This window comes from Bubalus bubalis, chromosome 2 (assembly GCF_019923935.1).
Source record: "Bubalus bubalis isolate 160015118507 breed Murrah chromosome 2, NDDB_SH_1, whole genome shotgun sequence".
In the NCBI taxonomy this organism is placed as follows: Eukaryota; Metazoa; Chordata; class Mammalia; order Artiodactyla; family Bovidae; genus Bubalus; species Bubalus bubalis.
In genome coordinates this window covers 171078361-171104522 of record NC_059158.1, presented here as the reverse complement: position 1 = coordinate 171104522, position 26162 = coordinate 171078361, and the positions used below count along the sequence as shown (strand labels likewise).

Genomic DNA, 26162 nt, shown 5'->3' with positions numbered 1-26162 from the left:
TCCATGTCAACATCTATAGACGGACACTGTCATTTCAAAAGGCTAAATTGTGTCACGTATATGTAATTTGTTGTTGTTTAGTCGCTAAATCGTGTCTGACTCTTTTGTGACCCCATGCACTGTAGTCCGCCAAGCTCCTCTATCCATGGGAATTCCCAGGCAAGAATACTGGAGTGGGTTGCCATTTCCTTCTCCAGGGGATATTCCTGACCTGGGGATTGAACTCACGTCTCCTGCATTCGCAAGTGGATTCTTTACCACTGAGCTACCTCGGAAGCCCCATATATATGATTAACCATGCGTATGTACATGCTCAGTTGCTTCAGTTGTGTTCAACTCTTCTTGCAACATCATGGACTGTAGCCCTCCAGGCCCCTCAGTCCATGGGATTCTCCAGGTAAGAATACTGGAGTGGGCTGCTATACCCTCCTCCAGGGGATCTTCCTGACTCAGGGATCCAATTGGCATCTCCTACATTACAGGCAAGTTCTTTACCATCTGAGCCACCAGGGAAGCCCATGATTAACCATACTTTATTTCAATCAGTACCCTAATGTTGGGGATTTTTCAGTTTAGTTGCTCAGTCATGTCCGACTCTTTGCAACCTCATGAACCACAGCACGCCAGGCCTCCCTGTCCATCACCAACTCCCAGAATTTACCCAAACTCATATCCATTGAGTCAGTGATGCCATCCAACCATCTCATTCTCTGTTGTCCTCTTCTCCTCCTGCCCTCAATCTTTCCCAGCATCAAGGTCGTTTCAAATGAGGTGGCTCTTTGCATCAGGTGGCCAAAGTATTGGAGTTCCAGCTTCAACATCAGTCCTTCTAATGAACACCCAGGACTGATCTTCTTTAGGATGGACTGGTTGGATCTCCTCGCAGACCAAGGGACTCTCAAGAGTCTTCTCCAACACCACAGTTCAAAAGCATCAATTCTTTGCTGCTCAGCTTTCTTTATAGTTCAACTCTCACATTCATACATGACTACTGGAAAAACCATAACCTTGACCAGATGGACCTTTGTTGACAAAGTAATGTCTCTGCTTTTTAATAAGCTGTCTAGGTTGGTTATACCTTGCCTTCCAAGGAGTAAGCGTCTTTTAATTTCATGGCTGCAATCACCATCTGCAGTGATTTTTGAGCCAAAAAAATAGTCAGCCACTGTTTCCACTGTTTCCCCATCTATTTCCCATGAAGTGATGGGACCGGATGCCATGATCTTCGTTTTCTGAATGTTGAGCTTAAGCCAACTTTTTCACTCTCCTCCTTCACTTTCATCAAGAGGCTCTTTAGTTTTTCATTTTCTGACATAAGGGTGGTGTCATTTGCATATCTGAGCTTATTGATTTTTCTCCCAGCAATCTTGATTCCAGTTTGTGCTTCTTCTAGTCCAGCGTTTCTCATGATGTACTCTGCATGTAAATTAAATAAGCAGGGTGACAATATACAGCCTTGACGTACTCCTTTTCCTATTTGGAACCAGTCTGTTGTTCCATGTCCAGTTCTAACTGTTGCTTCCTGACCCGCATACAGGTTTCTCAAAAGGCAGGTCAGGTGGTCTGGTATTCCCATCTCTCGAAGAATTTTCCACAGTTTATCCACACATTCAAAGGCTTTGGCATAGTCAATAAAGCAGAAATAGATGTTTTTCTGGAACTCTCTTGCTTTTTTGATGATCCAGCAGATGTTGGCAATTTGATCTCTGATTCCTCTGCCTTATCTAAAACCAGCTTGAACATCTGGAAGTTCACGATTCACATATTGCTGAAGCCTGGCTTGGAGAATTTTGAGCATTACTTTACTAGCATGTGAGATGAGTGCAACTGTGTGGTAGCTTGAGTATTCTTTGGCACTGCCAAAGAATTGGGGACTTTTATGCCATTATAAAAAGCACCTCTGTGCACAGCCTGACACATACAGATCTTGTGCACTGGTCTCATGATTTGAAAATGCTCTCAATCATCATTTTAAAGAAGCTCTTAAACCATCCTCAGATGCACCAGTGTGGAAAATTGGCTCCAAGTCACCCATAATTGTTCTGGCTTTCCTAGTTCAATGACTTCTGCCTGTTCCCAGGTAATCATTTTGTATAGGAAGCTTGACTTGTTTGCATTCAAGTCAAGCTGACTGGAACTGCTTGGGACATGATTGAAGAGAGTCTGCCTTCATCCTTGTAATGGCCTTACTTTCTCCAGTGACAGCATCATATGAAAATATTGGTCTTAGAGATAATGATTGCACTGCCTTGTCACTTCTGGTGGTGGAAGGAACCATGCGCGCTTAGTTGCTTCAAGTCGTGTTCAACTCTGTGATTTTACAGACCATAGCCTGCCAGGCTCCTCTGTTGATGGGATTCTCCAGGCACGAACACTAGAGTGGGTTGCCACGCCCTCCTCCAGGGGATCTTCCTGACCCAGCGATTGAACCTGCATCTCCTGTTTCTCATACATTACAGGTGGATTCTTTACAGCTGAGCCACCGGGGAAGCCCAGAAGGAAACATATCCTTTTCCATTTACACTTCGTTGGAGAACTAGCACCTCCTTCCTGCAATATCCTGGTGCTCATTAAGTGTACCTGATAGATGAATGCATGAATGAATAGCTTCTATGACTGGAAAACTGCTGTGGCTGAGGGACAAACAGTTCACACGTAGGAAGTAGCATGCAGGTGGTGGTAGGCAGGCTTGAGATCATAACATGGGTAAGTTAAAGATGAATGTTCCAGTTTCTAGAAAAAACAAAACACTAGAAACAACACCAAGAAGTTTGGCTAAAAAAATAGATGAAATAAATGGCAGACTAAATATACTCAGGGAAGAGATGAATAGCAAAAAAGAACAGATGGGATAAACAGAAAACTAAACCAATACGGTAAACTGAAATCTAAGCATATTAATAATTATTTACATCAATGAACCAAATACTTTTATGTGAAAAATAGAGATTGTCAGATTGTATCAAAAAAACATGTAGCACTTTCACTATGATAGACTCATCCCCCAGCTTCAATCAATTTCAAAGGGTTGAAAACACACAGGTACATTATCTGAGGTATTTAATTAGTCATCAATAAAATATCTAGGAATTCCTCAAATATATGGGACACTTTCTAAGTAGCCCGTGGGGCAAATGAAAACAAGTGAAGTTAGGAAATATTTTTAATTGAGTAAAAGTAAAAATAAAACACCAAAGTGTGAGGTATGACTAAATCAGTACATAGAAAGTTTTTTTGTTATAGCTATGGACTGTATGTCCCTCTTTCCCCTCAATTTTTTTTTTTTTTGGCTGTTGTTGTTTTTGGTTTTCTTTCAAAGTTCTATTTAAAAAAATAATTTTATTTGTTTATTTATGGTTGTGCTGGGTCTTCACTGCTTTGGTGGGCTTTCTCTAGTTACGGCAAGCAGGGGCTATTCGTTGCGGAGCACAAGCTTCTCATTGCAGTGGCTTCTCTTGTTGCAGAGCACGGGCTCTAGGCACACAGGCTTCAATAAGTGCAGCTTGCAGGCTGCGTACTTGTGGCTCGTGGGCTCTAAAGTGCAGGATCAGTAGTTGTAGCATGTGGACTACATTGCTCTGCATTATGCAGGATTCTCCTGGACCAGGAATTGAACCTGTGTCTCCTGCATTGGCAGGCAGATTCTTTTCCACTATGCCACCAGGGAAGTCCCTGTTTTTTGTTTTTAAATATTTGTTTAGTTGTTACCAGTTGCAGTATGCAAGATCTTTTAACTGCAGCATTATTTTTGTTTTTTTCCAAATTCAAACTCTTAGTTACAGCATATGGGATCTAGTTCCCTGATCAAACCTGGGATCAAACCTGGGGCCCCCTGGCATAGGAAGCACAGAGTCTCAGCCACTGGACCACCTGGGAAGCCCTCCCATCAACTTTTTGAATGAGAGAGCATTGCTGTTTTCTGTCTCTGTCTCACTGTTATTTGTCAGGTGTGTATCAGAGAGCTAATTAGTCTTTGTACTTCACAGAATTAGTCTAAAGACACATGGCAGTTGCACCCACGAAGGTCTCTGACCAGGATTTCTGGCCCTCGGGGAGTACTCCCTGGCCGTAATTGGCTTCAGTGCAGTGAGAATCAGGCCTCACTTTTTCCTGGACAGCCACCCTGACTCATTTCTGTCTTTGTTACTCAGGCCATGGAGATGATGACAGTGAAGGTGTCAGGCAGCTTGTTCTTGGGGCCTCAAACATGGAGAGAGAGGTATACTGCAAGCTTGAAGACGGTATTGGGGGTCCTGTGCAAAAGGGTGTGTATGTTTAAGGATGTTCATGGTAGTACTGTTTTTAAGAGTGAAAGATTGGGAAAATGTGTGTCTTCATCAGTGAAAGTGAAAGTGTCTGTTGCTCAGTCATGTCCAACTCTTTGCAACCCCATGGACTGTAACCCACCAGGCTCCTCTGTTCATGGAATTCTCCAGGCAAGAATACTGGAGTGGATTGCTATTCCCTTCTCCAAGGGATCTTTCCCATCCAGGGATCAAACCCAGGTCTCCTGCATTGTTAGACAGATTCTTTACTGCCTGAGCCAACATGCACATTATTATATCCATCAGTAGGTGACGTGTTAAAAAAGGAAAAAACCAATACTGAGAATGTACATGTTGATCATCTCCTCAGCATTCCATGCTTCCTTACTGAAAGTGAAAGTCACTCAGTCATGTCAGACTCTTCACGACCTGGAATTCTCCAGGTCAGAAAAATGGAGTGGGTAACCTTTCCCTTCTCCAGGGGACCTTCCCAACCCAGGTCTCCTGCATTGCAAGTGGATTCTTTACCAGCTTAGCCACAAGGGAAGCCCAAGAACACTGGAGTGGGTAGCCTATCCCTTCTCTAGTGGATCTTCCTGAACCAGGAATTGAACCAGGGTCTCCTGCGAAGCAGGCAGATTCTTTACCAACTGGGCTATCAGGGAAGCCCTTACTAAATAAGCTTCTTTACTAAAACAACATAATTTTCACTCAGATCATATGCCTTCTCTCATGCAATCTACTCACTTCAGGGGAAGCTAATTCAACCCGAATCTGTAGGTGGCCCCTGGGAGGTCTAAGACAATCAGCATACTCCACTCCCCTGGTCTCCATCACTGGTGGTTTGTAACTAAAAGGGGTCCAATTAGAGTAAACTATAGGACTGCTGCTTGGAATGCTGGGAAAGGCACAGGCTTGTGGGCCCCTTCTCTGAATGTTGACAAAGACATATTGCAACTATCAGGGAGGCAACCTTTTCCCTGCACCCTCTTAGGGTTTTTCGACTGGGCTTGAGATGTAAACTGACATGAGACAGATTAACAAGAGGAAAACATACACATTTCTAAGAATGTTATATGACATTGGAACCCTTATAAGGAAATGAACACCCCCAAAAAACAGAAAAACATATATGCTTTTATATTAGTTGAAAAAAGACGGGCAATTGTGGAAAAGTTACTAAACTGTGTGGGGAGGCTAAAGGAAGATAAGAATTATTTTAACAAAGCCTGTTTGTATAAAATTCTCTCAGTCCCAACTGTCAGTTTTGTCCATGATAAGAATATTACTTTCTTTCTGGTACACGGAAGGCTTCTTTCGTATGGGAGTTTTTAATTTCCTATTTTCAGGAAGGAAAGGGGAGATTAGGATGCCATTCTTGCATCATCTGTGCTTTAAGTGTTTTTAGCTCAAAACAAATATGGCACATTTATGGGTAAAATACGCTGTCACCCTTCATGGTCCTGGGTGTGTCAGGCCATGGGACCTTCCTGGGACAGACTCCTTCCCCATATTCTCTGCCTGCCTCTTGTTTGTAGAAAAGCTGTAGTCACCTAGGCCTCCCCTGAGTCACAAGAGCTGGCTCAAGAATTAATGATTCAAAGAATGTGAACATGTAGTGGCAAAAATAGCCAGTTGAGCCAGGAGAGCTGGTAAGAATTTAAACAGAGAATCAGCCATATTCAAACTGAGCAGAACACAGCAGGGCTCCTCCCAAGTACAAAACTGAGCAGTTAATGATTAGCATAATAAGAGTATATATGTAAGTGGGCAACTAAAATTGTTAGCAAGGAGATATTATAGACTATGTTGACAGCTTCCACTCCAAACTTGTGAGAATGTGGTGCCCTATGTCCGCATAGGTTCATTGAGCATTAGCTGCCCCAGATGCCTCGTCTGGTACCTTACAATAAACACTGCACTTTCCTTCACTACAGCCTCGTGGTGGTAGATTGGCTTTACTGTGCGCAGGCAAGTAGACTCAAGTTTGGTTTGGTAACAGGTGCGGTTGGCAGCCGTCTTACAACCATAAGGAGTCTTAGTACGAAGCTAACTTCATGGAAGGCAGAGTGGAGAAAAAGAAAGAAATGGGATCTTTGGATTAAGCCCACCCCAGAGTCTGCTTGATCTGTAGACTCTACAGATCATGAGCCACTGTTTCCCTTATTGGCTAAGCCAGATGCAGCTAGGTCCCCCTTCCCCGTCTGTGAGTCCGACAGGCATCATAGCCAGTATTCGCTGATCAGCACTGGGAGCCAGCAACATGCGGAACCTGCAGAGGCTCATTTGGTCAATTAAGGAACAGTCAGATGACAGCACCTCATGTAGCTGTTAAAAATGATGTATTGCATGGAACAATTTCCAAGAGAAGTGACAAGAGCGGGTGGCAAATATAGGCATGAAATCTTATATAATCAGGGGAAAAAATGTCCATTTTAACCAAGTGATCTCTTTGGTGGCATTGGGAAAGGGCATAACAGGAGAGAGGAATCTTGTTTGCCTCAGTTATTTCAGCTTAAACCCCATCTGAGGCTAGAGAGAGATTAGGGCACCCCCTCCTGGGAGGTCACCTGGTCAGAAGGTAAGAGGGTGAAGGTCAGAGGAGAAGCTCAGGGGAATAGACCTACTCTTGGAAATGCTAACGTGGGGGCAGCCCAGACAGGACATCAAGCCTTAAAACACCCGATACTTACTGACCCAACAGTTGCCCCAGGGCGGATCTGCTCTGTCCAGGAGGCACTGAGGCCCGAACCTCCTGGTTGTGGGGGTAAAGGGAGCTGGGCTTCTGCAAAATGGAGAGCTGGCTCATTTCAAGGCTTGTCCTCCTCCCTGGATTTGAGCTTCTGGTGAGTGACAGCCGTCTTGTTTTGAGTTCCCAGTTATCCAGGACTAACATGTGCACTGGTGCAGGGCAACTCTGAACAGAGGGGCCCAGGCCTAGGTGAGGGTGGGGCACAAAGATCAAAAGTGAGGGTTTCACACCTGCGAAGCTCTGAGAAACTGGGCTCCCTCCCTTCATGGTCAGGCCTGACTTGATAGCTGGAAGTTCTGCTTCCTGGCAGTTTCAGAAGCCTCTCCTTTACATGCAGGTATCATTTTTAAGGAGCCCTTTACCCAGGAAAGTCTTGATCTGCTTAAGGGCTCTCAGTAAGAATACACTTGAAAAGAGAAATCCAATACTGAGGAATTTGCATATTTAGAAAGCTTCCCACAGAAGGCCGAGCCTTGGAGCCTGTGAATGAAGTCTTTCTATGTTTGTTGTGCCATGTGAAGGATACAGAAGGGAGGAGAGAAAGGAGTGCAGGGCATCAGGCGGCTGAGCCGGTGGGGGAGGTGCATGTGCCAAGAGCGCGGAGGACTCTGGGATGTGTGTGGAGTCACCTCCCCCTGCAGGTTTCCAGGGAGCTGCTTTGCATGAGATAAACACGCAACCTTGTTCTCAATGCCAAGGGCCGCCACCGTTCGGTGTTCTGCAGCCTCCTCTTCCCTGGAGGACCGGGCCTGGTGGGGAGGGGCAGGGCATCCCAGTGGGCAACGCTGGGGAGGGGCAGACTCTAGCCGTTTGGTGTTTCTAAGAGATTCAGCCCCACACTCAGAGGGGCTCCTTTCCCATCCCTTCTCACTTCCCTGGAGTCCTGTGGGAACCAAGGGGCAGTCAGGAGACCTGACCCTTGTCGTTTGCTCCCTTTGGCCCCACCCCGTGCTCGTCTTCTTCCTGCTCTGGAGAGGGTGAGTGAGAAAACCTTGAGGAGGAAGGAGGCTTTAAAGCTTCAGTTCAGTTCATTTGCTCAGTCGTGTCCAACTCTTTGAGATCCCATGGACTGCAGCAGGCCCGGCTTCCCTGTCCATCACCAACTCCAGGAGCTTGCTCAAACTCAGGGCCAGGAATTGGTCCCAGTACGGGTCCGCATTGTGGGTTCCTGGCTGGAGGAAGCAGGAGGCTCCCCCTAGAGGTCACAGTGAGAAAGATGTGGGTGTTTTAGCAACACCCCTCCTCCTCTTCCACCCCACCCCAGGGCCTGTTGGGGGTATCCTCTTGGAAAGGTGAAAGACCCTCTGAGGTTGCTGTCCCAATTCTTGTTTCAACTCCTGAGTGTGCACTTGGGGTCAAGTTGCTGAGGGGTCTACATGTGTAAAAGCAACAGTCAGAACTGGACATGGAACAATGGACTGGTTCCAAACTGGGAAAGGAGTAGATCAAGGCTGTATATTGTCACCCTGCTTATTTAACTTCTGTGCAGAGTATATCAAGCGAAATGCCAGGCTGGATGAAGCACAAGCTGCAATCAAGATTGCCGGGAGAAATATCAATAACCTCAGATGTGTAGATGACACCAGCCTTACGGAATAGGAATTAAAGAGCCTCTTGATGAAAGTGAAATCTAGGAGAATGAAAAAGCTGGCTTTAGTTTTAAACTAAACATTCAAAAAAACTAAGATCATGGCGTCTGGTCACATCACTTTATGGCAAATGCATGGTGAAACAATGGAAACAGTGACAGACTTTATTTTCTTGGGCTCCAAAATCACTGCAGATGGTGACTGCAGCCATGAAATTAAAAGACGCTTGCTCCTTGAAAGGAAAGTTATAACCAACCTAGACAGCATATTAAAAAGCAGAGACATTACTTTGCCAACAAAGGTCTGTCTAGTCAAAGCTCTGGTTTTTCCAGTAGTCATATAGGGATGTGAGAGTTGGACTATAAAGAAAGCTGAGCGGTGAAGAATTGATGCTTTTGAACTGTGGTGTTGCAGAAAACTCTTGAGAGTCCCTTGGACTGCAGGGAGATCCAACCAGTCCATCCTAAAGGAAATCAGTCCTGAATATTCATTGGAAGAACTGATGCTTAAGCTGAAACTCCAATACTTCGGCCACCTGATGCGAAGAACTGACTCATCTGAAAAGATCCTAATACTGGGAAAGATTGAGGGCAGGAAGAGAAGGGGCAACAGAGGATGAGATGGTTGGATGGCATCACTGACTCATCAGACACACATTTGAGCAAACTCAGGGAAGTAGTGAAGGACAAGGAAGCCTGGTGTGCTGCAGTCCATGGAGTCGCAAAGAGTCATAGTGATTGAACAACAACAAAACTACATGTGTAACCTCAGATACTCCTAGAAGACAGTGATATGACAGGATGCCATTCCCAAAGGTCCAAAATATACCCCAAATGATCCTTCATCCCTGGAGGATGAGACAGTCAGTGTTATCCAACTCCCAGGGCTCAGCCAAGGGCCTGCTGGGAGCCCCAGGCTCCTTGAGCAACTGTAGTCTCTGGAACCTTCCATACACACTGTGTCTCTGAAGATGGCTCATAAACACATTAAAATCACCTCCAACCACACCTGCAGATAAAACTACACCCCAGTGCCATTCTCCAGCAGACTGCAATCCAAACACCATTTTTGGGGTATAATCGGATTCCCCAGAACATGGTAAAAGCAGTTCACTAGAGCACTGGAGGTGGGCAGGCAAGAGAAGGGCAGAAAAATGGAGCGAGGCGGAGGAGAAAGGCATATAGGAGAGTCCAGGGAGGGTGTTCAGCGTTTTCATGGAATCAGCCATCCCAGACTCTTCACCCTGAGTCCAGTGGAAGACAGGTGGGCCTTCCTGTGTGTCTTTTATGTACTCAACTGGGGTCGGTCACCCCAGACTTGTACAGACTTTTAGCTCTCTCTCCTGGAGGAGTCTGAGCTTAGCTTCCTTGCTTCAACCCTGCAGCTGGGACCAAGCGGTCCTCTTCTTGGAGAGCTTCCTCCTTGTCAGCCAGCGGTGCTACACGTCGAGCGAGGAGGTGCCTCAAGGCTCTTGGTCCCACTCCTTCTGTCAGCTCATGGCTCAGTTCCCCCTGGCTTTGGCCAGGAATGCATCTTGGGATGCTGACAAGGGCACTTTGCTGATTCAAATCCCTGCTTCGAGTCTCTATGGGTGTGCGAGGTGTGATCACGTATATAATCTGCGTATTATTTACGTATATGCTGTTTCTACATATACAGAAGAGGAGTTGCTTGGGGACACAGGATTTGCCTGAATTTCCTGGTAAAGCCACAACTTGCAACGGCAGTGTGAAAAGCTGTCCTTGCTCCATTGGGTTACGACTTGCCTTGCCTGACACGACAGTGAGCCTGAGACCCTAGGCAGGAGTTGGAAGAGGCTGTACTTAGGTGTTTCTCATGATTTTTATGGATGGATTTGTCAGTTCAGTTTTCTGGATCATAGTTACTAACGATCTGTACCTATAACCCACCATGCTTCATGACCAGTGGGACAATGTTGTCCTCCGGAGGTGGCGATGGGATGGATAAAGGCCACAGTAGTATCTGAAAGCTCAGCACCTTTCACTTGGTCCTAGGTTCCTGGCACCAATGAGCTGGGTGGACCAGACAGGGAAGTGCTGGAGAATGGGGCTTTCTGGACTTGGTTTCACCTTTTCCTTCTTCTACTCTCATTTCCACCCTTGGATGGATTGCTCCAGTGGGACAGACCTGATTTTCCCAAGAAGAACCAACCCGTGGTCTGGAGACCATATTCAGAGTTGAGGTCTGAGTCCAGCCTGTTGAAGATGCTAAATCCTCAAGCCTAGCCTCAACCAGGCTGTCTACAAGCTCACAGCCATGACAACCTTAGTTATTGCACTATGTGCACAAATATATTTGGTTCTACTTCTCTCTAGTTCTAAACTTCGAAAGCACCTCTTGGAGCTATCTCGGCTACCCCAGTGGCTCAGTGGTAAAGAATCTGCCTGCAATGCAGGAGCCGAGGAGACGCAGGTTCGATCCTTGGGTCAGGAAGATCCCCTGGAGGAGGGCATGGCAACCCACTCCAGTATTCTTGCCTGGAGAATCCCATGGACAGAGGAGGCTGGTGGGCTACAGTCCATAGGGTTACAAAGAGTTGGACACTACTGAAGCGACTTGGCACTCACAGAGCTATCGCTTGAAATTGGCAGTAATTAAAATACATTTGACCCTTGAACAACATGAGGGGTTATCTGAGTTAATTTATAGTTGGCTGCTATATCTGCGCTTGCTCTGCTTCCTCACATTCAATCAGCCATGAGCCATGTAGTACTGCAGCATTTACTGTTGAAAAATATCTGTGTACAAGTGGATTTGTGTAGTTCAAACCTGAATTGTTCAAGGGTCAACTCTAGTTCAATCCCATGATTACATTTATAAACCACTCTGAATACAATAACCCAAGCCAAATCTGTTTGTTCAAAAATGGTCCTAATTCACTCACGAGGCAGGCCTATTCACTCACGAGATTCTTTTATGTTCTGGGAAGGATTTGAGAGAGGAAAACACCTGGTCTCTGCCTCTAGGACCTAATGGGGGGCGGAGGGGGGAGGGGATGGACAACAAGGCCACACAGCAGGATGATGGGGGACTCTTGGAACGTGGCTGTTCTCAAGGGGGGAGGGTTTCCCATTCTTTAAGAGTGATGCCTATGGTCCATGATAAGTACTGTGAGACCCAAGGCTAGACCAGCACAGCAGAGTATCTGGGGTGAACCCAATGGCGTTGATTGCCAAGGAGGATGCTCTTGGCGTTTTGGGGTGGGATACTTATTTATTGTGTGGGACTGTCCTGTGCATTGTGTTATTGGCCGTCACCACCAGTGGCCCATAGTATCCCCTAATTACTGTGACAGTCAGCACTGACTCTACATTTCCCTGGGTGGAAGGGGAGTAATGCGAGGTCACCACTGCTGGGGGGAATCTGACCACCAGGGGTCTGGGGCTCAAAGCAGCTGGAAATCCTCAGCTCCCCGCTACTTCCATGCTGGTGAAGCGGTGGGGGTGGACGGGAAAGAGGCAGGAGTGGGAGGTCAGCACCAAGGCCCTGGTCGCAGGTCCAAACCTACCTGGCATCAGTATCTGCTGTTTGTAGCTGCCTAGGATGCACTTCCATTTCCTTTGGTTAAAGGTTACCAAAACACTGTTTGGTCTCTTCCCTGCTCTCAGCCCTCATAGTTCCTGTGGAGCTGACCCTCAGTTCCAAAGGTGGATGTGTAGGGCTAGCCTGGCCAATCAGAGCACCGCATTGCCCTGGCTAGAGTGCAGTTCCAGGAGGGACCCAGACCTAATAAGAGCCGGATCAGGGGCCTTCTGCTTCGGGGACAGGCTGCCTTTCCCAGCCAGACTTGACTTCAGAGGTGGGGTGGGGGGTGGCAATGGCTGGTGCACCTTGAAAGATGAACTTGCCTGAACACGGAACTGACACAACAATGCAGACGGAGAGAAACGGGCTCTGGGGGCACGGCCTGCACCCCGGGAACAAACCACATCTGGACTGAACTCTCTCTTGACTTTTACTGGAGTCCGTACACGCTCCTTTTGCTCAGGGCACTTGGGGTTAGGTTGTCTGACATTTACAACCAAAGGGGGCCTGATAAATATGCCAGAAAAAGGAGCTAAATATCTTCAGAGAACTGGGCTGACCGGACGCAGCAGTCTCGGGGTCCCTGGTCCCCCCACCGTGTCTGTGGGTCCCTTTTATCCTGATCTGCAGGTCAGACGGCAGCAGGACCCCACCCCACCCCAGCAGAAACCAGCATTCTTCTTCCCAAAAGCTGACTGCCCAGAGAAGGATCCTGGCAACCCAGGGTACCCTCTCCAAGTCTCCCAGTGTCTGCTCAGGAAGGGAAATCCTGGGATTGGGAGGTGGTGGGTGGGCTCTGGGATTCCTGGCAACCTGCCTTCCCCTTCCTCCCACTCCCCCACCTTCTTGCTCAATCCCACCTGTGCTGTTGCAGGTGGACCTGCCTCCCCTAGGGCTGTCCTGCTGGTTCAAGCCTGGCCCCTTCTTAGAGGCGAGCGGGTCACCCAGGTGCTCTGTGCACTCGCTCACTTGAGTTAGGGGTTGTCCTCACCTCTCCCTGCTACCCACCCCTTCCTGTTTGGGTAACAGGCTTCAGTGCATTCTCAACTCCCAACTTCCACCATCTGCATTCCCCTGGGCCCCCTCCCCACAGAGGGGGCAGGGCACAAAATTAACCACCTCCCTCCCAGGAGCCCTTAACCGATGAGTGTATAAATAATACCCAACTTCCCCTCCGGGGCAGGGTGACTCTGAGGTATGTGTTCTGTTTCCTTGCACTGTGTTAGAAGGATACAGCTTCATCTGCCCCCAGTGGCCACTGCACCTGTTCCACACCTGTCTCCCCTATTGGTGTTTCCTGGGATCACCTTGAACTAAGACTTCTGCCTCAGCCGGTCCAGGAACTAGATGTCCAGACCCAGCAGGCACTGGCTGGGGGCAGCTACGTCACCCGACAAACCACAAGGCTGTGAGCCACGCCTCGACGGGCTTTGAACTTCCTCCATCCCAGGTGAAGCTGAATGAAGCCATTTCCCAGGGACAGAGTTTTCTGGTGGTGGATATTAGTGCCCATTGACTAGTTACCTTAGGTACTGAATTAAGTTGCCTAATTCCTGCATTTAGAATAGGAAAATCTGAAATTGTTTCTTCTGTGAGTGTGTGCAGAGAAAGTTGCCTCCCTTGGGTCCGTGGCCCCCAAAAGGAAGGGCAGGATTCCACCTTGGTTTACCTTGGGGCGGGGGGGCTCACAAAGTCACCAAGGCCCTCACATTTCCCTACCCATTTGCCAAGACCAACTTTTGTGTCTCTAGGTAAAATACACTAAAGAAACAGAACTCCTTTTTTTGATTTTTTTTTTGTTTTGTTTTGTTCTATTTTGGTGACAAGAGAGATCCTTGATGGAAAACTGGATCTGTAAGAAAAATAAGGACAGAGCCATTAGCTTAGACAACACTCTGTGACCCCAGAGTTCTGGTGGCTTTCCAGTTTTATGGCCTCAGGGTGAGGGTTTAGCAGCTAAGATCCTCCTGTGGGAAAATAAATAATTTAGGATTAAAATTTCTTCCATTCATCACCTTCCCTCTTCCTTTTGTCCGAACTCACAGAGACTTTGTTTTTTTCCCTTCAGGCTGTAACGAGCTTATGCAAAATGCCTGGCAGGAACTGGGCCTGGGCCACTGTTGGCAGCTTCTGTTTCCTCTCCCTGTCCCCAGCAGCTAAGATGGAGCCTCTCTCCCCGCAGATGGAAGGCCGTGGTGGTTTTACTCCACTCAGTGCCCAAAAGGAGAGGGGAAAGCAGCTGATTTAGTGCTGTGTCAGCCACTGGTGGGATGCAGCGAGAGAGGCTCACCAAGTTTTTGGAAAGAAAGTTCTGGAAACGTCTTTCCCTTGAGAGGAGGCTTTGCCACTGTCATCATATGGTTCCTCACTCTCTAGGGTGAGAAGGACACCCAACTGCCCATCTCCCTCTCAGAAGGTCTAAAAGCTGAGTCTCTGAAGCTCAGGATGACTCGGCAAAAGCCCGTAATTCGTCCCTCCTCCACCCACCAACATGCGCATGCGCACTGATTCACGCATCCTCAGGGTGGCTTTCAGTGGCTGAAATACTGAAGTCAGAGAGGTCTCCAGGCCAACAGGTCTGCACTTGGCCGTTCATCCTGCACTGCCTAACACATCATTTTCTTAAAACGCTCTTGCCCGCCATAGTCGGTGCTGCTGTCTGCTTCTCCCATAACCACTCTCACGTCTTCTTTCCTGGCAGGGGCCTCCTTTGGCTGGATACGCCCCTCCTTGTCCCCCCTTGTCCATAGGGGCAGGGTGTAGGGGACATCTAGACCGGTCTAATCCAGTCACGAAAATTCACCCCGCTATGCTATTAATTTGCTTAAGAAGGAGCAGGAGATCCAGTGCAGGGGCTTGTCACCCCCCAATGAGTGAGCAAGTATTCCAGGAGAGGGGCACCCTGGGAACAGATTTTTAACTCAAGAAGAGACCCAAGGGGAGGTGGCCTTTTCCCTTGCTTCTGGCTGTCAGGGTGTGCATACGTGCTGTCGCTTCAGTTGTGTCTGACTCTTTGTGACCCTATGGACTGTAGCCCGCCAGGCTCCTCTGTCCACAGGATTCTTCAGGCAAGAATACAGGAGTGGTTTGCCACGCCCTTCTCCACGGGATCTTCCCCACCCAGGGATGGAACCTGCATCTCTTAGGTCTCCTGCATTGGCAGGGGGGTTCTTTACTACCAGCGCCACCTAGCTTTTTAAGGTATGAGGATACAATTCTGAGAGCTCCACCAGCCATCTGCCCAGGAGGGGAACTAGCCAGCCCAGTGCTAAGGGTGTCAGAGCCGGAAGCTGGAAAAGTCCCCAGGTGTCTCATGATACCGTTGAGTTTACCAGCTCTGACACTTGCCGGCTGTCCTATTGTTATGTGAGATAATCTCCTTAATATCATTTTGAACTGGATTCTCTGAAATTGGCGGCACCAAGTAACCTAACTCATAATCCACTTGTAAATCAAGTCGTAAAAGGCCTTGTGGGCATTTGGAAACCTACCAGTTCCCACTTTCATTTTACAGCTGAGTTAAAAAGAGGTGTCAGAGCGATGCCATTGGTAGAACACTTCCCAGGATTTACTGGGAAGCACCTTAACCACATGAGAGAGGTAGGTAAGCCTCGTTCAACTGTCAAGCTAAGGAAATTTTCTCTCGAAGCAGTGAAAACTCTTTGCACTTGAAAGGGTCTGCATGGAGAGCAGCTGCTGAGCAACAAGATGCCTGGCAAGTGGGGGCTCCGTGAGCACCAGGGTCGGCCCATCCAATCAAGAGGCAATGAGACCCAAACCCCAGTGCTGGTTCAGGGTCTTCCCACTGTTCGCTACATGAATGGGGATGGGTCCTGGCACCAGGTTGGGGAAGCGCACGTCTGTCTGTCCACGTTTGTCAGGGAACAGGGGAACAAGCAGAGAGAAGCAGCTGGAGCCTCACCACCAGAGGTCACAGCTCACCAGCTCCTCCCACTGAAATACATCTCTGTGACCTTTCCAAGTGTGGATACTTGTTGACCCGAGCCTGCTTGCTTTCCTTACCTCTGGAAACCTCCTGATAACCCAGGTGCTCGCCTAGACCCAGAGAAGACCAGGTGCAGGGGTCTACTCCGCAGGGTCTCCCTTCACTATCAGACTTCTCCACGTTGGCCCTCTGCTCTATCCATCTTTCCTACATCAGCTATTGCTAATGACCCTTATGTTCACAGCTAAGACCCGTCCTTTCCTGCGAGCTCCCTCTATCCTCCTACCTACTTGACATCTCCACTTGGTTGTCCAGCAAAAATAACAGTAAAACAGAACTCTTGATTCCTATCCCTTGTGCTTTCATCCTCTTGGAGTCAACTTTGAGGCTTCCCTTTTCCTCATTGTCTCATCCAGTCTACCAGCCAGACTTGCTGGTTCAATCCCCACACTGTCCAGTGAAGCCAAGTGAAATCGCTTAGTTGTATCTGACTCTTTTCGACCCCATGGACTGTAACCTACTGGCTCCTCCATCCATGGAATTTTCCAGGCAAGAGGACTGGAGTGGGTTGCCATTTCCTTCTCCACAGGATCTTCCTGACCCAGGGATCGAACCCGGGTCTCCTGCATTGCAGGCAGATGCTTTACCCTCTGAGCCACCAGGGAAGCCCACACTGTACCTGTTCACTTTTCCCTCAACACCCATCACCCTGGTCCAAGCACTGTCTTCGCCTGTCTAGACCAGTGCAAGTGAGTCCTGCCTGGTCTTCCTCCTCCATTCCCATTCTTTACCCAATAGATACTGTGATTGTTTTGAAATCAAAACCAGGAGCTTGAGATATTCCCGTTTGAGAGGAGGATGCATGAGTTAATATTGGGTTGGCCAAAACATTTGAAGTTTTTCATACTGTTACAGAAAATTTCCAATGATCTTTTTGGTCAGCCCAGGTGGTGCTAGTGGTCAAGTCCCCGCCTGCCAATGCAGGAGACATAGAGACTTAGGTTCGATTCCTGGGTTGGGAAGACCCCCCTGGAGGAGGAAATGGCAACCCACTTCAGTATTCTTGCCCGGAGAATCCCATGCACAGAGGAATCTGGCAGGCTGCAGTCCATAGGGTCGCACAGAGTTGGACATGACTGAAGCAACTTAGCATGCACGCAATAAATGTAAAGTGTCCAGAAGTGTGCTTATGTAAGGATTTGCTGTTGCTCTGTAGCAGGGGCTGTCCACCACATCTAGAACACAATGGAAACTCCAAGACCTTGCCTGACCTTGGTCTCCCCTAAAGTGGCATCCTGACCCCTTAGCTCTTAGCCATACTGGCTTCTTCTCTGGCCCTAAAACTTAACATTAAGAGTCTTTCCTGCTTCAGGGCTGTAGGGTTTGCTGTTCTTCTGCACAGAATGCTCTTCTCTCAGATCCGCATGGTCTGGCTCCTTCTGCCAAAGGCACCTCAGTTCAGAGGGGTCTTCACAGAACAGCCAGGCTCTGGCAGCGGCCCATCCTGCTCAGCCCACCTCTCTCTGCTTTTTATCAGATCCACTTTATTTCCTTGACAACATTTACCACCAAATCAAGTGATCCTGTTTATTCACTGACTTGTCCACAGTCTGCCTGCATCCACTAGCATGTAGGCTCCCCGAGAGCTCTTGTCTGGCCTGCTTTACTCCTATAGCACAAGGTAGGTGCCCAGGAAATATCTAATGAATGAATGCATTATTTAATTACCAAATACTCCCCACTGTGTTGACTCTGCCACCTTCTAGCTTGGATGGCAGGTAAGTGTGTGGGCCTCCATCTGAATTTTCGCCTCTGATCTCTTTGCCTGGAGACCTTGGCTGGCCTAGATCCACCGATTTTACCAGACCTCAGAGTCGCGAGTCTAGCCTCGGCCTGTTGGTGGACTTGGCTGTCCACGCCCTACTGTGTCGTCACATCTCACAGCACCTGGTGTGGTGCTGGGCACATGGTCAGTACTGATATGTGATAGCCCAGCTGACCCACTTGCATACCTACATGGGGAGGGGTGGGGGGGGGACACTGGGGAGCCAGGTGGGAGATACCATGGCCACCAGTGGCTCTTCGTTCTGGGCTTCCAGAAAATGCTTCCCTGCTCCCTACTGGTGGTGCCTGGATCCAACCCTCAGAACCCTCAGCATACACTGAATGACGGGGGAGTTTACATCACAGCCTGATCCTGACAGAAGCAAGTCTGGAAGTGAGGTCATTTAAAACACATGTCAAGCGACCGGATGCCAGTGAGCGTGGATCTCAACGCTGGTTCCCAGTTACCAGAAGAGCAATTTGACAGAAGCAGAGGGTCTGGTGAGGAAGCGCCCTCTCCTCACAATCACCAGGCATGGGCTCTGGGGCTTGGGAAGGGCTCTGTCTCAGGCCACTACATGGGCGGGGGCGCTGGCATAGTCTGCCTCTTCTCCAGGGAAATCATGGGACCGAGGACAGAGGGTCTGTCTGTCCCTGGGAGGACCCACCTGTCCTAACTCTGTGTTGGGAAAGAGGCCTGCCCTAGGGAGACAGAGGAGTCACCGCTCAGAGCAGAAGAAAGAGGCAGAACTGTGTGATGTTGGCACACGCGTGGTTTAAAAGTGACGGCAGTGATGCTGGGGTCCCCAAACAAGCCCCACCCGCCAACTGGACCCCCGCCGGCAACATACACACAGCTTTAGGGCTGGAGTGGAGCCCGGATTCAGTCTCTGGGGAGCCTTGTTAACTTTGCCACCAATGCAAACTCTCAGTTAGTCCCAGGGAGGTGACCTAGTCCAGGCAGGGCAGGTTTCCAATCCACTCCTTCCTCCCTTCTTCTCCTCTCCACTCTCCCTGCAATCTGCACCCCCCTTCACTTCCCCTCCTCCTATCTCTCCTCCTGTCATCTCCCCATCCCCCAGGGCTCAGGGCTGGACACATACCCCACGTGGACCACAGACACTCTGAGCGGCACTGGACACCACAGTCAATAATGTGGAATCACTACCTATTCCTGCGGTCTTTCAACCCTCTGGTTAAAGAGGGTCTCGGTGTGGAGCCGGCTAGTCTTAACACCCAGCACTAAATCAAGTATCTTTGAACACACAGGACACTGACATCAAAGCTGAGATTTTTTCAGGCACCCTGTCAGCCAGAATTCTAGGACATTTCATTTTTACAGTGTTTATATTTCCCATGAATGACAAAACATAGGATTTTGCATTTATGGCCCATTTGAAGATAATCTGGAAAACTCAGCAGTGGCCACAGGACTGGAAAAGGTCAGTTTTCATCCCAATCCCAAAGAAAGGCAATGCCAAAGAATGCTCAAACTACCACGCAATTGCACTCATCTCACACACTAGTAAAGTAATGCTCAAAATTCTCCAACCCAGGCTTCAGCCATATGTGAACTGTGGACTTCCAGATGTTCAAGCTGGTTTTAGATAAGGCAGAGGAACTAGAGATCAAATTGCCAACATCTGCTGGATTATCAAAAAAGCAAGAGAGTTCTAGAAAAACATCTATTTCTGCTTTATAGACTATGCCAAAGCCTTTGACGGTGTAGATCACAATAAACTGTGGAAAATTCTTCGAGAGATGGGAATACCAGACCACCTGACCTGCCTCTTGAGAAACCTGTACACAGGTCGGGAAGCAACAGTTAGAACTGGACATGGAACAACAGATTGGTTCCAAATAGGAAAAGGAGTATGTCAAGGCTGTATATTGTCACCCTGCTTATTTAACTCCTATGCAGAGTACATCATGGGAAATGCTGGGCTGGATGAAGCACAAACTGGAATCAAGATTGCCAGGAAAAATATCAATAAGCTCAGATATGCAGATGACACCACCCTTATGGCAGAAAGTGAAGAAGAACTAAAGAGTCTCTTGATGAAAGTGAAAGAAGAGAGTGAAAAAGCTGGCTTAGAATTCAACATTCAGGAAACTAAGATCATAGCATCTGGTCCCATCAATTCATGGCAAATAAATGGGGAAACTGTCAGACTTTATTTTTTTGGGCTCCAAAATCACTGCAGATGGTGATTGCAGCCATGAAATTAAAAGACGCTTGCTCCTTGGAAGGAAAGTTATGACCACCTAGACAGCATATTAAAAAGCAGAGACATTACTTTGCCCACAAAGGTCTGTCTAGTCAAAGCTCTGGTTTTTCCAGTAGTCATGTATGGATGTGAGAGTTGGACTATAAAGAAAGCTGAGCGCAGAAGAAATGATACTTTTGAACTGTGGTGTTGCAGAAGACTCTTGAGAGTCCCTTAGACTGCAAGGATATCCAACCAGTCCATCCTAAAGGAAATGAGTCCTGAATATTCATTGGAAGGACTGATGCTGAAGCTCAAACTCCAATACTTTGACCACCTGATACGAAGAACTGCTGCTGCTGCTGCTGCTAAGTAGCTTCAGTCGTGTCTGACTCTGTGCGACCCCATGGACTGCAGCCTACCAGGCTCCTCCGTCCATGGGATTTTCCAGGCAAGAGCACTGGAGTGGGTTGCCATTGCCTTCTCTGTACGAAGAACTGACTCATCTGAAAAGACCCTGATGCTGGGAAAGATTGAAGGCAGGAAGAGAGGGGGATGACAGAGGATGAGATGGTTGGATGGCATCACCGACTCAGTGGACATGAATTTGAGTAAACTCTGGGAGTTGGTGATGGACAGGGAAGCCTGACGTGCTGCAGTCCATGGGGTCACAAAGAGTCGGACACGACTGAGTGACTGAATTGAACTGAACTGGAGATAATTGCATTTAAGGTAAAAAGGAAGCTAATTTAAAGAAAATAAATGATCAGCTGTAAAACATAGCTTGACTATATTCTGACTTCTAGTTTACAAATTTCTCATCTACTAATGTTAACAATTTTAGGTTTTAATAAAACTACAGTGTCTGTGGCAATCATTGTGTAATGCATAGAATCACTATGTTGTTTACCATAACTAATGGAGCATTGTAGGTTAATACTGCTCTAAAAAATATTTGAAAAATAAATTATATTATAGCTTTCAAAGGTCAATAAAATTTGTTGACTGAGTTAAAAAATGATGATGATGATGTAGCCGCTATGTTGAGGTTTTTTTTGTGCCAGACACTGCACTGTCTTTTACATGTGTTTTTTTCACCGAGTGCCCCCACTTAATGTGGGCTGTACTATTATTATCTGCACTTAGCAAGAAAATGAAGCGTCAGGAGTTAAAAAAAAAACTTGTCCAGGCCCCAGAAATACTGGGGGTAGAATGGGGATCTGATCCCAAGGTTTCCTGCCCAAGCTCACACCCATGGGTGCTGCCGGAAGGAGAGTCTAAGATGAAACGCTTTAGCTCAGGCACCATCTTCAAACGCCAGTCACTACCATCTTACCCAGGGCCTCCCAGGTGGCGTTAGTGATAAAGAACCAGCCGCCAGCGCAGGAGATGTAAGAGACGCTGGTTCAGTTCTTGGGTTGGGAAGATCCCCTGGAGGAGGGCATGGCAACCCACTCCAGTATTCTTGCCTGGAGAATCCCATGGGCAGAGGGGCCTGGCAGGCTATGGTCCATAGGGTCACAAAGAGTCAGACACGACTGAAATGACTCAGCACAGCACACCGTCTACCCAGCCGGTGACCAGCCCGTGAGGGCTGCACCTCCCTTAGTTGATCCTCACAACCACTGCCCTTGAACGTGCTGTTATTCTCCCCACTTTAGAGATGATACCAACTCTCACAGAAGTTAAGTAATATGGGCCCGAACACCCAGCGACCTGGGAGTGGAGGCCAGACTAGAACCGTGGGCTCTAACTCCAAAACCAGCATCTTCCCAACCATCTCCAAGATGATAACAGTAACAAGACCCCTGGCCAGCTCTCTGCCCTCTAAGCACCCCGTCTCATGCTCCCAACCATCTCAAGAGGAAGGTTCTATGATGTTTCCTGTTTACAGATGAGGAAACCGGGGATCTCAGCTGCTCTGGAATTTTGTGAAGCTTAAGGTGCTTCTCTGCTCTTTTATGAATGGTCCCATGATCAGGCAGCAGAGCCTTTGAGGAGATGGCGAGCTCTCCCTGGAGCTTATTTTCTGGGTTGGGCTTTTGAGCATCTGTTCCCACCACACATCCTGCTGTGGCTGCTAGAGGTCTGGGACTGGTTGCCACTGAGGAAGGATGTGGGAAGGGACAGTTAGGGAGTTTGGGATGGACATGTACACACTGCTATATTTAAAATGGATAACCAATGAGGACCTACTGGATAGCACAGGGAACTCTGCTCAGTGTTACGTGGCAGCCTGGGTGGGAGGGGAGTCTGGGGGAGAATGGATACATGTATACATATGGCTGAGTCCCTTTGCTCTTCTCCTGAAACTAACCACCTGAAAGTAACTATTGTTAATTGACTATACTCCAATATAAAATAAAAAGTTTTTAAAAAAAGAAAAAAAAAGCTCCCATTACTGCCTCCCCTTCTCCTCTCCCTCATCACTTATTAAGCTTTCATGGCACATGGATTTGACAACGGGGATAATTATAGGCAGGAGGAGAAGGGGATGACAGAGGATGAGATGGTTGGATGGCATCACTGACTCAATGGACATCGGTTTGAGCAAGCTCAGCGAGCTGGTGATGGACAGGGAGGCCTGGCGTGCTGCAGTCCGTGGGGTTGCAAAGAGTCGGACATGCCTGAGCGACTGAACTGATAATTAAAGGTTGCCGGGAGCCATCTCCCAGCATATTGCATATTGAGTGCAGCACTTTCACAGCATCATCTTTCAGGATCTGGAATAGCTCAACTGGAATTCTATCACTGCTGGGAGCCAGCGTGAGGAACTCCGCCCGTGGCAAAGGTCATGAGGAAGGAGGCTCGGCATACGCAAAGGCGGGATCGAGCCTCAGGAGTCCCCCTGGAAATTCTCGAGCATCTACCCCCCAAAACCAGAGTCTGCCTACTTTCTGCTTTGTGCTCTCACCTACACCTCTGACTTTACAGGGGGCTGTTCCCCGCTACCTCTCTCTGAAAAAAGAGTTAACTTACAGCTCCAGTTAATAATTCCTGGGTGTGATAGTGTTTCAACCTACAAACTCGTTTGGAAGTCCTCTAAGCCTGCCTGAATAGGTTTTTCCGGCCACATGTGATTGCTCAGAGCCTCCCAGCTGTGAGAGGCATGAGATGTTCTAAACTGTCTAAATACAGATTCCTCTGAGCAGTTAAAAGATTGATTAGAAATTGTATTGGTGAAGGGTTTTTCACTTGTTGGGCCAATGTTTGCTGCTAAATTTCCATATCCCTTACCTACTGTGTCCCTGGCAGTGTATTGATTACATTCAGGAATGTAAGTAGTAGCTTTAATGTTTGTAACCTTGGACCCTTGAGTTAATTCTTTTTCTTGTTATAGCCCACCACACCTTTGCCCTATAGGAATGCAACTTTATCTAATGCTTTTGGAGGGTGGCGCCTGACTAATCACCTTTAGAGAAAAATAAGTTTTCTGAAGAAAGGGTCTTAAAATGTTAACAGGCCTCCGGGCCAGAAGATGATGCAAATCACCTAAACTTTTGCATATGGTAAGTTTGCAGGAAGAAAGCCTGGCTTACTGCAGGACTCTACCCCTTCCCCCATTATCCTCTGTGCATAACTTAAGGTATAAAAACTACTTTGGAAAATAAAGTGCGGGCCTTGTTCACCGAAACTTGGTCTCCCCATGTCGTTCTTTCTCTCACCTTCTGGCTGAATTATTCAGCCTCTTTTCTCCACTGAATTTCCTCACTGAGCTATCCTTATTCAATTACTCTTTATATCTTTAATTAACATTTAAATAAGCTGTTGTTTCCTGATTCCTTCCTTCTCCGTTCCTCTCTCCTTTTCACTCTTTAGCTCTTTCTCTGTCTTTAGATCTTTCTCTCTTTTCTTTCCTTTTTTCTTTTTCACCTTTTTTTTTTTTTTGAGGAGAATGTATTTTTAATATGTAAATATGACAAACAGAATATATAAAGAAGCTCTCTAAATCAATAGAAATGTGGGAGAAATATATAAACTGGTATTTCATTGAAAAAAACACAGAATTGTCCTGGTAACCCTCACAAGGAATAAGTGGACACAATTGAAACCCAGTATGCGGCATCAGTGCACCCTCCACATGTCAGGAGATGGTTAAACATATGATACCAGATGATGCCAATTACTGGTGATGTAAAGCAATGAGAATATCGATATAATGGTAAATGGAGAGTACTTGAATCAATAATTTTGGGATAACATCTAGAATTATATCAAAAATTACTTATTTCCCATCTATGACCCTAGAATATGTATTATAGGGTATATAACCAAAAGAAAAGGAAAGAAAAGAGAGAAAGATCTAAAGACAGAGAAAGAGCTAAAGAGTGAAAAGGAGAGAGGAACGGAGAAGGAAGGAATCAGGAAACAACAGCTTATTTAAATGTTAATTAAAGATATAAAGAGTAATAGAATAAGGATAGCTCAGTGAGGAAATTCAGTGGAGAAAAGAGGCTGAATAATTCAGCCAGAAGGTGAGAGAAAGAACGACATGGGGAGACCAAGTTTCGGTGAACAAGGCCCGCACTTTATTTTCCAAAGTAGTTTTTATACCTTAAGTTATGCACAGAGGATAATGGGGGAAGGGGTAGAGTCCTGCAGTAAGCCAGGCTTTCTTCCTGCAAACTTACCATATGCAAAAGTTTAGGTGATTTGCATCATCTTCTGGCCCGGAGGCCTGTTAACATTTTAAGACCCTTTCTTCAGAAAACTTATTTTTCTCTAAAGGTGATTAGTCAGGCGCCACCCTCCAAAAGCATTAGATAAAGTTGCATTCCTATAGGGCAAAGGTGTGGTGGGCTATAACAAGAAAAAGAATTAACTCAAGGGTCCAAGGTTACAAACATTAAAGCTACTACTTACATTCCTGAATGTAATCAATACACTGCCAGGGACACAGTAGGTAAGGGATATGGAAATTTAGCAGCAAACATTGGCCCAACAAGTGAAAAACCCTTCACCAATACAATTTCTAATCAATCTTTTAACTGCTCAGAGGAATCTGTATTTAGACAGTTTAGAACATCTCATGCCTCTCACAGCTGGGAGGCTCTGAGCAATCACATGTGGCCGGAAAAACCTATTCAGGCAGGCTTAGAGGACTTCCAAACGAGTTTGTAGGTTGAAACACTATCACACCCAGGAATTATTAACTGGAGCTGTAAGTTAACTCTTTTTTCAGAGAGAGGTAGCGGGGGACAGCCCCCTGTAAAGTCAGAGGTGTAGGTGAGAGCACAAAGCAGAAAGTAGGCAGACTCTGGTTTTGGGGGGTAGATGCTCGAGAATTTCCAGGGGGACTCCTGAGGCTCGATCCCGCCTTTGCGTATGCCGAGCCTCCTTCCTCATGACCTTTGCCACGGGCGGAGTTCTCACGCTGGCTCCCGGCAGTGATAGAATTCCAATTGAGCTATTCCAGATCCTGAAAGATGATGCTGTGAAAGTGCTGCACTCAATATGCAATATGCCGGGAGATGGCTCCCGGCAAAAGGTGCTCTCAGTGCCTGCTCAGATCCTCTTTGTGCGCTTGCACATCCACTGCCCAGTCCTGTGAATTATGAACGCTGTCTACTGATGGCCCAGAGCTGCCTGCTTCCCCAGGAACTTGTCCTCACCCAAACGGGAGCCACTTTTTCACAAAGACACGCACTCCCAACCTCTCCCAGTAGCTAACGACTGACTCACAGAAGAGCAAGAAAGGCCAACCCTCTTGCCCCAAGGCTAGACCCCCTCTGGGTGTCATTCAACGTCCAGGCCTGCCTGGACCAGGCTAAGTGGACTTCAGCTGAGACCTCATCCTTGCTTTGCTCCGTCCCCTCCCTCTCTGGCCTTCCCTCGCTCTTTTTCCCTCACTAAATCCCGTGCACCAAAATCCTTGTCTCAGGCTCTGCTACTAGGGAGCCCAGCCTGAGACAGGGGAGGATCCAAGATGTTGCATAAGGCAGGCTCCCTGCCCTCAGGGATCTTGTACTAGAAGGTGGAGACAGGCCACCTATGTACATAAAAATCATCCACAATACAGGATGGAATAGGCTG

General features: G+C 47.4%; 1 protein-coding gene across 7 annotated transcripts in view; it reads right to left on the bottom strand.

Moving 5' to 3' along the window:
• Window positions 1-1766: 1766 nt before the first annotated feature.
• SPATA3 (spermatogenesis associated 3) overlaps window positions 1767-26162 on the bottom strand; it is a 39609-nt gene continuing 15213 nt past the window's right edge. For 5 of the 7 annotated variants that reach the window (XM_025278442.3, XM_006050126.4, XM_025278443.3 and 2 more), the window contains one exon: window positions 9242-14004. The gene's annotated coding sequence lies outside the window, so the exon portion shown is untranslated. Of the gene's footprint in view, window positions 2734-4870; window positions 8213-9241; window positions 14005-26162 lie in introns of those variants that run through there. The other 2 variants (XR_006548980.1, XM_044937948.2) reach the window with 2 other exon arrangements.